The sequence below is a fragment of the Colletes latitarsis genome, chromosome 8, assembly GCF_051014445.1.
Source record: "Colletes latitarsis isolate SP2378_abdomen chromosome 8, iyColLati1, whole genome shotgun sequence".
In the NCBI taxonomy this organism is placed as follows: Eukaryota; Metazoa; Arthropoda; class Insecta; order Hymenoptera; family Colletidae; genus Colletes; species Colletes latitarsis.
In genome coordinates this window covers 6,272,301-6,287,792 of record NC_135141.1, presented here as the reverse complement: position 1 = coordinate 6,287,792, position 15,492 = coordinate 6,272,301, and positions in this window count along the sequence as shown.

Genomic DNA, 15,492 nt, shown 5'->3' with positions numbered 1-15,492 from the left:
GTTCATGGCCGCACCAGACCGCCGAGGGTGCCTCCCCTTGCGTCGGACCGGTAGGGGGAGGCACTCCTACCCCCAACCGGTCCGACCCGGCGCCGCCTGGCGGGAGGAGGGTCCCCTCAGGACCCCCCTCACAGCCTAGGTCATCCGCCACGCCGAGGCGGCCGCCCGCGACGCCTCGCGACCGGGCGACGACCTCGGGCCACCGCACGAGCGCGAGCTTCAGCGGCGCGCTCCCTCCCCGCGGCCTCCTTCTGCAACATTACGTTCTCGCAGAAGGAGGCCACGGCCCTCCACTTCTCCTCGCTGCCGAGCATGGCGCGCACCACGACCGGCAGCGAGACATCCCGCCCGACGACGCCGACCAGGACACGGCGCTCCCCCTCCCACGCGGGGCATACCTCCAGGGTATGATCCGTCGTGTCCTGCTCAGCGTCGCAGTGACAGCAACGCGCCGTCGGCTCCTTCCCTATCCGGCACAGGTATCTTCCGAAGCTGCCATGCCCGGAAAATACCTGTGCCAGACGCTCGAAGAGCTTGCCCACCTCGTCGAGGAGACAAATGGGCCGGTATGCGGAGGGAGACTCCGCGGGCCGACCCTCCTTCCGGAGGAGGACCATCCTCGCCACCTTCCAACTGGGGGGGAATCGCCCGTCCCTCAGGCAGCGGTCGAACAACCGCCTGAGGTCGGCCCCAAGGACGCCCTGGTTCAAGACCCAAACCCAGCCGGGCACACCATCCGGACCCGGGGCCGTGTTACGAACCCCGAGCCGTCTGATGGCCGCTGCCAGCTCCTCCTGCGTGACCCCCAGCTCGGCCGTCCACTCCACTGGGACAGCCGCCGCCGCCGGAGGACGCGGTCCCCTCTCCCCAATTGGGAAGAGTGTATTGACGACGTCCTCCAGCAGCCGGGGGTCAAGACCCTCGGTGACGGGGGGCGCCCACGGGCGGAGCTTATTCAGCACCACCTTATATGGGCGCCCCCATGGATCGTCATCAAGGGTCTGGAGGAGCTCCTTCCATGCCCGGGTCTTGGCCCGTTTGATGGCGACCTGCAGAGCAACCCGCGCCACGCGGTATGGTCCATACAGGTCATCAGCTGCCCTCGCTCGCGCCACGCCGTCGCCTGTACGTTGACGACGGCGCGCGCGGGTGTACTGGCGTCGGGCGCGGACAGTCGCGACTCGCAACTCCGCGATCGCGTCCGACCACCAGTACACCGCCCGGCGAGGAGAAGCCCGCCCGACCCGAGGCATCCCCGCGTCGCAAATACCCGCGACCAATGCTCCGAGCCGGGCGACCTCTTCCTCTATGCTCGGCAACTCGGCCGCTCCCTGCGGCCAAGTTGCAGCGAGGGCAGCTGCCATCAGGGCGTCCTTGTCCAGGCGCCGAAGCGCCCAGCGGCGTGGTGGGGTGCCACGCAGGCGGCCGTGTCGGGATGCACTCGCGGCGGCAGAGACCTCCATCCGGATGTACCGGTGATCGGAGAGTGTCTCTGCCCCCGCGACCACGTGCCAACCCGACACCATGCGCACGGCGTTGGGGGTCGCGAATCCAACATCCACGATGGACCCCCCATATCGCCGCACGCATGTGTGCTCCGACCCCCGGTTCAATACCCGGAGGTCGAACCCCGCCGCCCAATCGCCCAGGATCCCGCCGCGATCGGAGGTCCTGGGGGATCCCCAAGCCACCGACTTGGCATTAAAATCCCCCAGGACCAGCACCGGCCGGGCCGCGGAGCGCTGCACGCATGCCGCGACCTCGGCCAAGTACAGCTCGAACGCAGCGTGACCGCTACGGGGCGAAATGTAGCACCCCACCACAGCGACTCCCCCCCAGTCCATGGCGACGAATCCCCGACCGCGCTCCAAAAAGGAGAACGGTGGGGACCCGTCGCCCCCTCCCCATACCGTCGCCACCAAGCCGTCCGCGTCGCCCACCCAATGAGGGTGATCAGGGACGCGGTACGGCTCGTCGGCCACCGCCAGGCCAACCCCCCACTCCGCGAGGACTTGGGACATCAAGTCCTGTGCCGCGCGGCAGTGGTTGAGGTTGGCCTGGAGGAGGAGGCGGGGCGGCATTAACTAATGGCCGCGCCAGCCTCCTCCCGGCCGTCCGTCCCCGTAGCACCGTCCACCTCCATGGAGGACGATGCCACCGCCCTCGGCACCGGAGCCGGTGCAGCCCGCCTCTTCCTCTCCTTCCGGGAGGGGGGGGGAGCACTTCTTGCTCCCCACCCTGTGATCGGCTAGCCTCCCCATGTCCGCACACAGCGGGCAGTGGGGGGCCGCCGAGCACTGGCTCGCACGGTGCTCTTTGGCACCGCAGCGGTAACACTGACCGCTGCGGTCCACCGGCGAGGTGCACCACTGCCTCACGTGCCCCAATTCGAGGCAGCGGTGACACTGGAGCGGGCGCGGCGCGAGGATTTGCACTCGCGCCGAAACCCACCCCACCAACACCCTCCCGGATTCCGCCACCTTACGGGCGGCGGAGAGGGGGCACCGGGCCCACACCGACCCGAGGCCGGAGGGCGACCTGCGGATCTCTCCGATCCGCAGGTCCTCCACAGGACAGTCCCCCGCCCTCGCAAGGGCACGGGACACATCCTGTGCGCTGACCAAGTCGTCCAGCCCACAACGCGCATCTCCGTGCGCTTCGTGGGCCGCGCGACCCGGACACCTCGCTCGCCCAGCTGCTCCCGGAGCCTCTGGGCGAGACGATCCGCCTTCGCGCCGCCTTCTGCACCGGGGATCTCCAGCAAGAGACCCCCGGTCACGGCCCTCTTCGCCCTCACGGAGGCGATGCCCAGCTCTTCCAGGGAGATATTCTCCCTGGCGAGCCACATCGCCTCCGCGAGGGTCAGGTCGCCCCCCTGCGCAACGGTCAGCGTCACCGCTGCCGTTTTTGGGGGACGACCTGGTCGTGCCTTCCCGACCTTCGCGGCCTTTACCTTGGCCGCCGGCGGCGGAGGCGGAGGCTGCGGTTGCGAGGCCTTCCTCGCCGCCCGCTTCGCCTTCCGCCCCACCACCTCACTCCACGCCACCCCCCCTTGGGAGGGTGCTGTGGAGGACGCGACAACCGCGACCATGGGTACACCACCCCCCTTGGGGGTCGCGACCCGGGGCCCTGGTGCCGCAACGCTGGGCGGAGCCTTTACTCCGCCCTTCTTTGCTTTCCCCGACTGTACCGGAACAGGTCGGGGAGGCACCGCCTTCCTGCTGACCGCTCTTCCGGCGAGGAGCTCCTCCCGGAAGGCGGCCAGCTTGCCATCAATCATGTCCCCAATCCTCCTCAGAAGATCGTCTTCTGAGGAGGACGGGGACTTCTTCACGGGCGGAGTGCGGGTGGGGCCCGCGGTGCCCCGCACCACTGCCGCCGCACTCCGCTTATTTACCTCCGCCGAGGGACGCGGCGGTGGAGGAGGAGGGAGGATGGGAGGGAGGGCCGCGCTGTTCCACAGCGCCTCTGCCCTCCTCCTCCCCTGTCGCTCCTCCTCCAACAGGAGCTGCAGACGGGCGTTCCGCCCTCTGAGCTCCCGCGCCGCCTCCCTCATTTCCTCTGCCGCGGCCTTCAGGGCCTCCGCGCCACCGCTTTTCTGCCCCTTAAAGGCGCAGGCAGCGGCGACTTTCTCCACCCGCCTCAGGGACGAGGAGATCCTCTCCGATATCTCCTTGGTCACCTCGTCCCTGAGGCAACTCACCCTCACCGACGGGCTCATCGCCCCGCCCACCTCGACGACGGCCTGCCCCGTCCTCTTCCTCTTAGAGCCTATGTGGCTCGTGCTGGAGGAGAAGGACGAGACCGACGCCGTCTCGTCGTCCTCCTCCACCCTCCACGAAGCCGGACCTGGCGCTGAGTGGGGCGCGAGCGCCGCCACCCTAACCCCAACCCCGTCTCCGTCCTCCTCAACCGACAAAACCCGCCCCATCCCCATTTTATTTTCTGTGTCCATAATAATCCCACGAGATGGTCGGAAATAAAGGTCCACCCGGGCAGAGCCGCCTTACCCGGGTAAGCCTAATACTCCGGGGGTTCGGCAGGTTCCCCGGAGGTGGTCGCTTGGGATTGGGCCTTCTCCCCCAACCATGCATCCCATCGCCGCGCACCATAGCTTAGGATTGGAGGGCGATTTTATAGAGTCGCCATACTCGTGGCCCAGGCGGTTAAGCCAAGAACCCCGTTCCTCCTGCCGTCACGTACCATTCACAAAACCAATAGGGAATTGTGAATGGGTCGTTGTGACGACCAACAGGAGGCTTACGGTGTGTGTATGACTCGGGTACCCCGGGTTCGTTAAGCCCGTACTGCAGCTGAAAGGCTGGCAGCCCCTGAGGGGTGCTTACTTCCTTACTGCTTGCTTGCGAGCTTACTGATTCCTTACTAGCTTTCTGCTTGATTCCTAGCTTACTGAATGCTCACTAGCATACTGCTATGCTAGTAAGAATGCAGTTAGTTACTGACAAAGCAGTATGCTAGTAAGCAAGGTGTACGTTAGAAAGCAAGCAAGTAGGTAAGAAAGGAGAGTTGTGGACATGCGGCTCCGCGGGGGATCGTTGGTGGGGGGAGATGAAGCTGAGGTAGGTTGGGGGAGGGAGCCTGCGCGTTGGAGTGGGGGGTCCGTGGCGTGGCCCTCCGGGGGGGGGAGGCAGGGGTTGGTGTCCGGCAGTCGGAGTGGGGGGTCGGTAACTATTACCGACAGCTTTTTTTTTTTTTTTTTTTTTTTGTTGTGGGGAAAATCTTCGAAAGACTCCCTCTCACCTCTTTGGGGAGGGGCGGGAGGGATGTGTGGGTTTCCCGGCGCCCGTAGAATGACGGGCGCGGGACCTACCCACTAAAAACCCCACGGTGACCCTTCCGCACGATTTGGGAGGATACCGGGAATCGCTCGAAGCATTCTTCCGGTATCCTCCCCGTGCCCGCGCTTTGCGCCCATCCCCGAGGGGGACAAACGGCCCCCCGGTAGACTCTCTGTCTCATAGAGGCAGGACGGGGCCACTCCATCCCGCCGCCTACTCACCCAGTCCGACCCTTCGCCGCCTGGCGGGAGAAGGCTCCCCACAGGGCCCCCCTCCCAGCCAGCGTCATCCGCCGCGCAAAGGCGGCCGTCCGCGACGCCCTCGTGCCACCATACGAGCGCGAGTCTCAACGCGCCGCTGATGCACGCGTTCCCTTCCCACGGCCCCCTTATGCAGCATTACGGTCTCGCAGAAGGGGGCCACGGCCCTCCACTTCCTCACGCTACCGAGCATGGCGCGCACCACACACGGTAGCGAGACTTCTCGCCGTATGACGCCGACCAGGACACGGCGCTCCCCCTCCCACGCTGAGCATACCTGGAGGGTATGATCATCCGTGTCCTGCTCGGCGTCACAATGGCAGCAACGCGCCGTCGGCTCCTTCTCTATCCGGTGCAGGTATATTCCGAAGCTGCCATGCCCGGAAAATACCTGTGCCAGCCGGTAGGTGAGGCTGCCATGGCCTCTGTCCAGCCACTCCTTCAGGAGTGGCCGAACAGCACCGACTGTCCGGTGCCCCGTGGTTGGCAGGACCAACCGCTCCTGCCACGCGAATACCACGAACTGCCGATCTTGGCGCTTCAACTCGCCCCAAGCAGGTTCCTGCTCTCCCGGGGCCGCCCTCCTCCTCCAGCAGGAGCTGCTGACGGGCGTTCCGCCCGCTTAGCTCCCGCGCCGCGTCCCTCATCATTTGGGCAGCCTCCCTAAGAGCCTCTGCCCCGCCGCTCTTCTGCCCCTTAAAAGAGCAGGCAGCGGCCACTTTCTCCACTCGTTTCAGGGACGAGGAGATCCTCTCCGATATCTCCTCGGTCACCTCGTCCCTGAGGCAAATCATCCGGACAACGGGGCTCATCGCCCTGTCCACTCCATTGACGGCCTGCCCCGTCATCTTTCTCTTGGTGCCTATGGGGCCCCTGGTGGAGGAGAAGGACGAGACTGACGCAGTCTCGTCGTCCTGTGGCATCGTCCTCCAAGGAGGTGGACGGTGCTACGGGGACGGACGGCCGGGAGGAGGCTGGCGCGGCCATTAATTAATGCCGCCCCGCCTCCTCCTCCAGGCCAACCTCAACCACTGCCGCGCGGCACAGGACTTGATGTCCCAAGTCCTCGCGGAGTTCCCCGACGGCGTCAGCACGGTGTGTTATGCGGATGACACACTGGTGCTGGCCGTCGGGGCGCACTGGGGGAGGGCCATGCGTCGCGCGGAGGAGGGGTCGCAACGCGTCGTCGACCGGATCAGGGGGATGGGGATGACGGTGGCGGTCCATAAGACCGAGGTGATTGCGTTTCATTCACCTCGGCAGGATCCGCCACCCCCTCTGATCCGGGTGGGTGGGGCTGACATCGAGGTGAAGCCCCAGATCAGGTATCTAGGGCTGATCCTCGATAGCCACTGGCGTTTCGAGGAGCATTTCCGCTGCCTGGTCCCCCGGTTGGAAAGGATGGTTGCGGCTCTGGGCCGGATCCTGCCCAACCTGGGGGGCCCGGCGGGCCGAGTTCGTCGCCTCTATGTGGCAATGGTCCAGTCGGTGGCCCTATACGGGGCCCCCGTCTGGGCGGACGACCTGGCTGCCTCCCGGCGCAGCATGACTATGCTGCGTCGGGTGCAGAGGCACATGGCGCTCAGGGTCGTCCGCGGGTATCGGACCATGTCACATGAGGCGGCGGCGGTTCTAGCGGGGATGCCGCCCATGGACCTGCTCGCGCGGTCGCACGCGGTGATGTACCGGCACCGCGTCGACCGTCGCGCGGCGGTGGGGGCGGTCCCGGGCGGGCAGGAACCTGCTTGGGGCGATTTGAAGCGCCAGGCCCGGCAGTCCGTGTTGCTCGCGTGGCAGGAGCGGCTGGCTCTGCCAACCGCGGGGCACCGGACTGTCGGGGCTGTTCGGCCACTCCTGAAGGAGTGGCTGGACAGAGGCCATGGCAGCCTCACCTACCGGATGGCACAGGTATTTTCCGGGCATGGCAGCTTCGGAAGATACCTGTGCCGGATAGGGAAGGAGCCGACGGCGCGTTGCTGCCACTGCGACGCTGAGCAGGACACGGCGGATCATACCCTGGAGGTATGCCCCGCGTGGGAGGGGGAGCGCCGTGTCCTGGTCGGCGTCGTCGGGCGGGATGTCTCGCTGCCGGGCGTGGTGCGCGCCATGCTCGGCAGCGAGGAGAAGTGGAGGGCCGTGGCCTCCTTCTGCGAGAACGTAATGTTGCAGAAGGAGGCCGCGGGGAGGGAGCGCGCCGCTGAAGCTCGCGCTCGTGCGGTGGCCCGAGGTCGTCGCCCGGTCGCGAGGCGTCGCGGGCGGCCGCCTCGGCGTGGCGGATGACCTAGGCTGGGAGGGGGGTCCTGAGGGGACCCTCCTCCCGCCAGGCGGCGCCGGGTCGGACCGGTTGGGGGTAGGAGTGCCTCCCCCTACCGGTCCGACGCAAGGGGAGGCACCCTCGGCGGTCTGGTGCGGCCATGAACGCCCGGCCGCCGAGGGGTGGAAACGGGGTCGCGGGCGGTTGCGAGTTGGGGCTCGCAGCCGCCACTAAACGCGGCCCCGGGACGGATAGCGGCGGGATGGAGTGGCCCCGTCCCGCCGCTATGAGGCAGTGTGTCTACTGGGGGGACTGATTGTCCCCCCGGGGGATGGGCGCGAAAGCGCGGGCACGGGGAGGATACCGGAAGAATGCTTCGAGCGATTCCCGGTATCCTCCCAAAGCGTGCCGAAGGGTCACCGTGGGGTTTTTAGTGGGTAGGTCCCGCGCCTGTCGTTGTACGGGCGCGGGGAATCCCACACACCCCTCCCACCTCTCCCCAAGGAGGTGGGAGGGAGTCTTTCGAAGATTTTCCCCACGACAAAAAAAAAAAAAAAAAAAAAAAAGTCCTCGCGGAGTGGGCGGTTGGCCTGGCGGTCGCCGCCGAGCCGTACCGCGTCCCTGATCACCCTCATTGGGTGGGCGACGCGGACGGCTTGGTGGCGACGGTATGGGGAGGGGGCGACGGGTCCCCACCGTTCTCCTTGTTGGAGCGCGGTCGGGGATTCGTCGCCGTGGACTGGGGGGGAGTCGCTGTGGTGGGGTGCTACATTTCGCCCCGTAGCGGTCACGCTGCGTTCGAGCTGTACTTGGCCGAGGTCGCGGCATGCGTGCAGCGCTACGCGGCCCGGCCGGTGCTGGTCCTGGGGGATTTTAATGCCAAGTCGGTGGCTTGGGGATCCCCCAGGACCTTCGTTCGCGGCGGGATCCTGGGCGATTGGGCGGCGGGGCTCGACCTCCGGGTATTGAACCGGGGGTCGGAGCACACATGCGTGCGACGATATGGGGGGTCCATCGTGGATGTTGGATTCGCGACCCCCAACGCCGTGCGCATGGTGTCGGGTTGGCACGTGGTCGCGGGGGCAGAGACACTCTCCGATCACCGGTACATCCGGATGGAGGTCTCTGCCGCCGCGAGTGCATCCCGACACGGCCGCCTGCGTGGCACCCCACCACGCCGCTGGGCGCTTCGGCGCCTGGACAAGGACGCCCTGATGGCAGCTGCCCTCGCTGCAACTTGGCCGCAGGGAGCGGCCGAGTTGCCGAGCATAGAGGAGGAGGTCGCCCGGCTCGGAGCATTGGTCGCGGGTATTTGCGACGCGGCGATGCCTCGGGTCGGGCGGGCTTCTCCTCGCCGGGCGGTGTACTGGTGGTCGGACGCGATCGCGGAGTTGCGAGTCGCGACTGTCCGCGCCCGACGCCAGTACACCCGCGCGCGCCGTCGTCAACGTACAGGCGACGGCGTGGCGCGAGCGAGGGCAGCTGATGACCTGTATGGAGCATACCGCGTGGCGCGGGTTGCTCTGCAGTTCGCCATCAAACGGGCCAAGACCCAGGCATGGAAGGAGCTCCTCCAGACCCTTGATGACGATCCATGGGGGCGCCCATATAAGGTGGTGCTGAATAAGCTCCGCCCGTGGGCGCCCCCCGTCACCGAGGGTCTTGACCCCCGGCTGCTGGAGGACGTGGTCAATACACTCTTCCCAATTGGGGAGAGGGGACCGCGTCCTCCGGCGGCGGCGGCTGTCCCAGTGGAGTGGACGGCCGAGCTGGGGGTCACGCAGGAGGAGCTGGCAGCGGCCATCAGACGGCTCGGGGTTCGTAACACGGCCCCGGGTCCGGATGGTGTGCCCGGCCGGGTTTGGGTCTTGACCCAGGGCGTCCTTGGGGCCGACCTCAGGCGGTTGTTCGACCGCTGCCTGAGGGACGGGCGATTCCCCCCCAGTTGGAAGGTGGCGAGGATGGTCCTCCTCCGGAAGGAGGGTCGGCCCGCGGAGTCTCCCTCCGCATACCGGCCCATTTGTCTCCTCGACGAGGTGGGCAAGCTCTTCGAGCGTGTGATTGCTGCCCGCCTCGTCGGGCACCTGTCGCGGGGTGATCCCGGTCTGGCCGACTGCCAGTTCGGTTTCCGGGGGGGCCGATCGACTATCGACGCGATAGGTCGTGTGAGGGCCCTCTCGGAGGCGGCCGTCTCCCGGGGAGGGGTGGCATTGGCAATATCCTTGGATATTGCCAATGCCTTTAACACCCTCCCCTGGGAAGAGATAAGGAGGGGACTCGAATATCATCGAGTCCCCCCTTGTCTCAGGGCGGTCGTCGGGGATTATCTCCGCGGCAGGTGGATCGAGTATCCGGGCCGGGATGGTGATATGCGGAGGGAGGTGTACTGCGGTGTTCCGCAGGGGTCGGTCCTCGGGCCACTCCTGTGGAACATCGCGTACGACTCGGTGTTGCGGGCCGGCCTCCCCGACGGCGTCAGCACGGTGTGTTATGCACGGTGTGTTATGTTATATAAAAAAAAAAAAAATAAAGTCTCGTCGTCCTCCTCCACCCTCCACGAAGCCGGGTCAGGCGCTGGAGGCGGCGCGAGCGCCGTCACTCCAGTCCCAACACCGCTTTCGTCCTCCCCCTCTGACTTACCCCGTCCCATCCCCGTTTTAATTTTATACTCCATATTATTCCCACGAGCAGGTCGGAAGAAAAGGTCCGCCCGGGCAGAGCCGCCTTACCCGGGTAAGCCTATATACTCCGGGGGTTCGGCAGGTGCCCCGGAGGTGGTCGCTTGGGATTGGGCCTCCTCCCCCAACCATGCATCCCATCGCCGCGCACCATAACTTAGGATTGGAGGGCGATTTTATAGAGTCGCCATACTCGCGGTCCCGGGCGGTTAAGCCAAGGCCCCCGTTCCTCCTGCCGTCACTTACCATTCACAAAACCAAAAAAGGAATTGTGAATGGGTCTTTGTGACGACCAACAGGAGGCTTGCTGTGTGATAAGCATCAGTTACCTCGGAGTCGCTACGCCCCGTACTGCGGCCGACGATTGCCGGACACAGGCCCTGAGGGATTGCGTTTATGCTTGATGAATTTCGATATAAACTCAATGGTGTGGAGATCGATCGTAACAGAAACGTTGGGATAACAAGTACCATCAAAACATTTGTGTCCTCAACATATGACAAATCGTTAATTTTACGGAATGCTGGATGGGCCGCACAATCAAATATACCGACAGGTTACTTTAACTTTTGTGTACCGCTCAATATGCTGTTGGGGTTCTGCGAAGATTACAAACGTATAGTAGTCAACGCTCGACATGAACTCATCCTTATACGCGCTCGCAATGATAACAACTGCATCATTGCACCCAAAGGGCGGGCTGGCGGGTAGTGTCGGACTCTTACCGACTAAAACCCCACGGTGACCATCCTCAGACGCCTGGCGAAGGACCGGGAACTCTAGTGAGACATCACATAGTCCCCCGCCGCGTCGTGCCTTTTCAGGCCCCTCCCGGTGGGAGGCACTCCTCCCACCGCATTCCCACTCAACCGCAGGCGCTTGGTCACCAGCGCCCACGGCCCCGTGACATAGGACTAAGCCGCCGACTGGGTGGCCACGTTGGCCGCTGGACTCATCCGCAGCCAACGGGCCAACCTGCAGCCTTAGGTAAGACCCGCGGCAAATATCCCAAGCCCCGGGCCACTCACACACACATTCACCCACGCAAAGCATTCATACCGAAGTTTGGTCCGCGGGAGCTTTCGCTCCAACCTCCGGGATCACATGCGAGGATGTATTCACCAGCCTCCACAGGTTGGTGACCCCATCCCCGCACCCCATCCCAGCGGCTACCCCTATCCGCCACCTGGGGACGCGCCACGTAGGGGATCACCTCCCTTGCCGCCTGCACAACGAAACGGGTGCGTGAGATATTATATCGTATTGAAACTAAGGTAACCTCCGCATATGGGCGAGCACCATCTGCGCTAACTCTTGCTGCGTGGGGACGAGAATGTTCATATTAGAATATTATATTTTGTAATTGAGGTTGTTAAAATATGATACAAACTAATGTGTTAAAAATTACTTCTGCTTCACATACCTTCGACCCACTTGTCTGAAACCATTGTTAAAAAATTTTTTTATTTTTTATGTAAAAAAACTTTTAAAAATCACTTCGGCTATAAATGGTGTGGACTGGTCATACAACTCTTTATATAGTGCATTACTCGGGTGGGGGGAGGACTTGGTCTTCTTAGGAATGGGAGTGGTACTCGCTCGTATCTGCCAACATTAGTAGAATTGCATGCCTTCAGCTTCTCCCACAGCATTCTGCAAACTTTGCGTTCTTGGATCTTTTATGGTGTTACAAACATATGTATACTGGTATGTCTAAAGCGGTATTTTATAATGCCCCCATGGCAGCGTCTTGGTTGAATATGGTACAATATATCGTTTGTCATCGTATGGACTCAAAGCAATTTTTGTTTCTGATATCGTGTACACTTCATGCAACATGGATCTTATACACGTTTGGTGACAAATCTTTTCAACCTCACCCATCAAACATTGCACATAATCATCAAATGTTATAGTTCGCGCTACAACATTACTCTTGACACCTTTCGCCTTTTTCGTATCTTTCTTACCATCGACTTGTATGGCATACATCTTCGCTCTCAATCCAACAAATTCGGTCATAATCGCACCATTATTTTCATCCTTCATTAAACCTGGTACCTTCTTATTAGCAAGCGGAATACCATATCGATTATCTGTGGGATAATCGCTCGAGTCAAAGCGGGTAATATCGCGTATCATAAGTTCATAAATATCGTCACACTCGATGTAATAGATTAGACTGTCTGTATCGGTGTACATAATTTTACATTTATTCCTATGTGTGGGTAACATGTAATCATGATGGAATTCATACAAATAAATCTTAGATATATCTAGTATACACATACCCACATAGACTGGTTTGTTAAATTTTACGAACAATTTATGCAGTTCGATCGCAACTAGGTTTTCCGAAAATATGCTGCGACTGTGGATTATTTGGTTTAGCGATCAGTGCCTCTGCACCATATCTCCCTCCCCATTTCGTTACTAATTTGACATCTACATGGTTGCGCACATTCTCCATGGTTTTGCCAAACACTGCATTGTTCATTAACTTATATAAATTTTTCTCAAAATCGTTTGCAGCAAGAGTTCTGAACTTTGTATTTAGTTCGATGTAATCGCGAAGCCATGGGGATTGGTGGGGGCGGTCCCGGGCGGGCAGGAACCTGCTTGGGGCGATTTGAAGCGCCAGGCCCGGCAGTCCGTGTTGCTCGCGTGGCAGGAGCGGCTGGCTCTGCCAACCGCGGGGCACCGGACTGTCGGGGCTGTTCGGCCACTCCTGAAGGAGTGGCTGGACAGAGGCCATGGCAGCCTCACCTACCGGCTGGCACAGGTATTTTCCGGGCATGGCAGCTTCGGAAGATACCTGTGCCGGATAGGGAAGGAGCCGACGGCGCGTTGCTGCCACTGCGACGCTGAGCAGGACACGGCGGATCATACCCTGGAGGTATGCCCCGCGTGGGACGGGGAGCGCCGTGTCCTGGTCGGCGTCGTCGGGCGGGATGTCTCGCTGCCGGGCGTGGTGCGCGCCATGCTCGGCAGCGAAGAGAAGTGGAGGGCCGTGGCCTCCTTCTGCGAGAACGTAATGTTGCAGAAGGAGGCCGCGGGGAGGGAGCGCGAACTTCAGCGGCGCGCTGAAGCTCGCGCTCGTGCGGTGGCCCGAGGTCGTCGCCCGGTCGCGAGGCGTCGCGGGCGGCCGCCTCCGCGTGGCGGATGACCTAGGCTGGGAGGGGGGTCCTGAGGGGACCCTCCTCCCGCCAGGCGGCGCCGGGTCTGACCGGTTGGGGGTAGGAGTGCCTCCCCCTACCGGTCCGACGCAAGGGGAGGCACCCTCGGCGGTCTGGTGCGGCCATGAACGCCCGGCCGCCGAGGGGTGGAAACGGGGTCGCGGGCGGTTGCGAGTTGGGGCTCGCAGCCGCCACTAAACGCGGCCCCGGGACGGATGCGCTATGAGGCAGTGTGTCTACTGGGGGGACCGATTGTCCCCCCGGGGGATGGGCGCGAAAGCGCGGGCACGGGGAGGATACCGGAAGAATGCTTCGAGCGATTCCCGGTATCCTCCCAAAGCGTGCCGAAGGGTCACCGTGGGGTTTTTAGTGGGTAGGTCCCGCGCCTGTCGTTGTACGGGCGCGGGGAATCCCACACACCCCTCCCACCTCTCCCCAAGGAGGTGGGAGGGAATCTTTCGAAGATTTTCCCCACGACAAAAAAAAAAAAAAAAAAAAAAAAAAAAAAAAAAAAAAAGCCATGGGGATTGGGAAAACTGTAATACGCGGTGAACTTCAGTTACGCGAAGGCCGTGACGAATACATTGCTGCAGATTGCGGTAGTGTAGTACGTAACGCTTCTTATCGTATAGAGTCGCGAGGAGCTTCTCCTGGCGCTTGCCAGGTGGTTTATCATGTGTTGGGCAGAACGGTAGGTCAGTGTGCGAATCATGTAGACGTTGCGGATACTCCAGGTCGGCTTCCAAAGTATACCCCGTCGGTGAGTCTAACGGTACGGCCATTACATCTGTTAGAGACCTAAGTTATCGGCCGCTAAGACCTATTAAAATAAAGACCGAAAGAGGTCTATCCATCGTTTCCCCCTTCAGAGGAGAGCTCTCCCTCTCCTCTGCGCGGGGTCCACGAGTTCAGTGCTGTGTTAGCTGGCATAGAGAGAGAGAGTGTTGTTTGCCGAGGAAATTAATATAAGAAATAACTGCACTAAATACTACTGTAATTAATTGCTTAGTCTAGCATAAATACCTGTTATTCGTACTGTGTTTTAATTTTTAACCAAGACCTGCTGTAGCGGTTAAGAATCGATACGATTTATCGCGACGATTGCGATCTCTCGCGCCGTTTTTAGTCACCACGTGGCCGACCACGCGGTGCGCTCGGCAGTTCGAGCTCACTTGCGATTCGCACACCAAACCAACCGAACGTCGTGTTAAACCAAACCGAATAAAAGTTTCCTAACGGTCATTACCGGTTTTCTTAAATCAGTGTATCGTTTATTTAGTAAGTCGTGTTTATTGTATTCTGTTCTTGATTGTGTAATAATTGTGAAAACCCAATACATATTCAGTGTTCAGGAAACAGTTTCTTGTGTTAACAATTTAATTCGATTTCTCCTCGGTGTGTCAGCTCTTCGTTAAGAGATCCAATTTTCCTCGATACTCTTTTCCAAACGAAACATTGGTCCTTCGAGCCAGATTGACGTCGAGGAAAAGGAATCGAACAATATTCATCTGAAAGGAAATTCAACCGTTAACGACCATGAGTTCGCTTGAGGAACTATTTTACAAACAAACACAAGCAATGCGGTCAGTCGAACGTGCCCTTGCCAATTTTAAAAAACTGGGTCAAGTCGAAGATGACCGCTACAATTACAAAAAATCGCATAGGACTGCTGAAGGAAGCCTTCCATCAGTGTCAAGATTTGGATGCAAAACTTGCAGCCAGTGTCGATCCGAAAACGAAATCTACAGTTCCGTACTTTGTTGATGACCACTTCTCAAGATGCGAAGAAAACTTCCAGGAAGCCCTCGACTTCATGGCGGAGATACTCGCAAGGGTCGCACCTCCACCTGAGACTCCAGCCACTAACGGAAACTCTTCAAATTCCGTGACGTCACGACCAACGGTTCACCTTCCAAGGATACATCTTCCAACGTTTGAAGGAGAATTCGAAGAGTGGGAGAGCTTCCGTGACAGGTTCACCTCTATGGTCATAAACAACGAGACGCTGTCGAATGTGGAGCGCCTACGCTTTTTGTGCGCGTCGCTCAAGGGCGAAGCCAACCGATCAGTAAGTCACCTACCTATAACCGACAATAATTTCACCGTTGCGTGGAATATAATAACATCGCGCTTCGAAAACAAACGGCGACTTATATCAACACATTTGAACGCTTTGTTTTCTTTACCGGCAATTTTGTCCGAAACGCCAACGGAACTTCGATCGTTACGCGACCAAATCAATATTGCGATTCAAATGCTACGTAACCTTGGTCGTCCTGTAGACACTTGGAGTGGCATGATCGTTTATCTCGGTGTACAGAAATT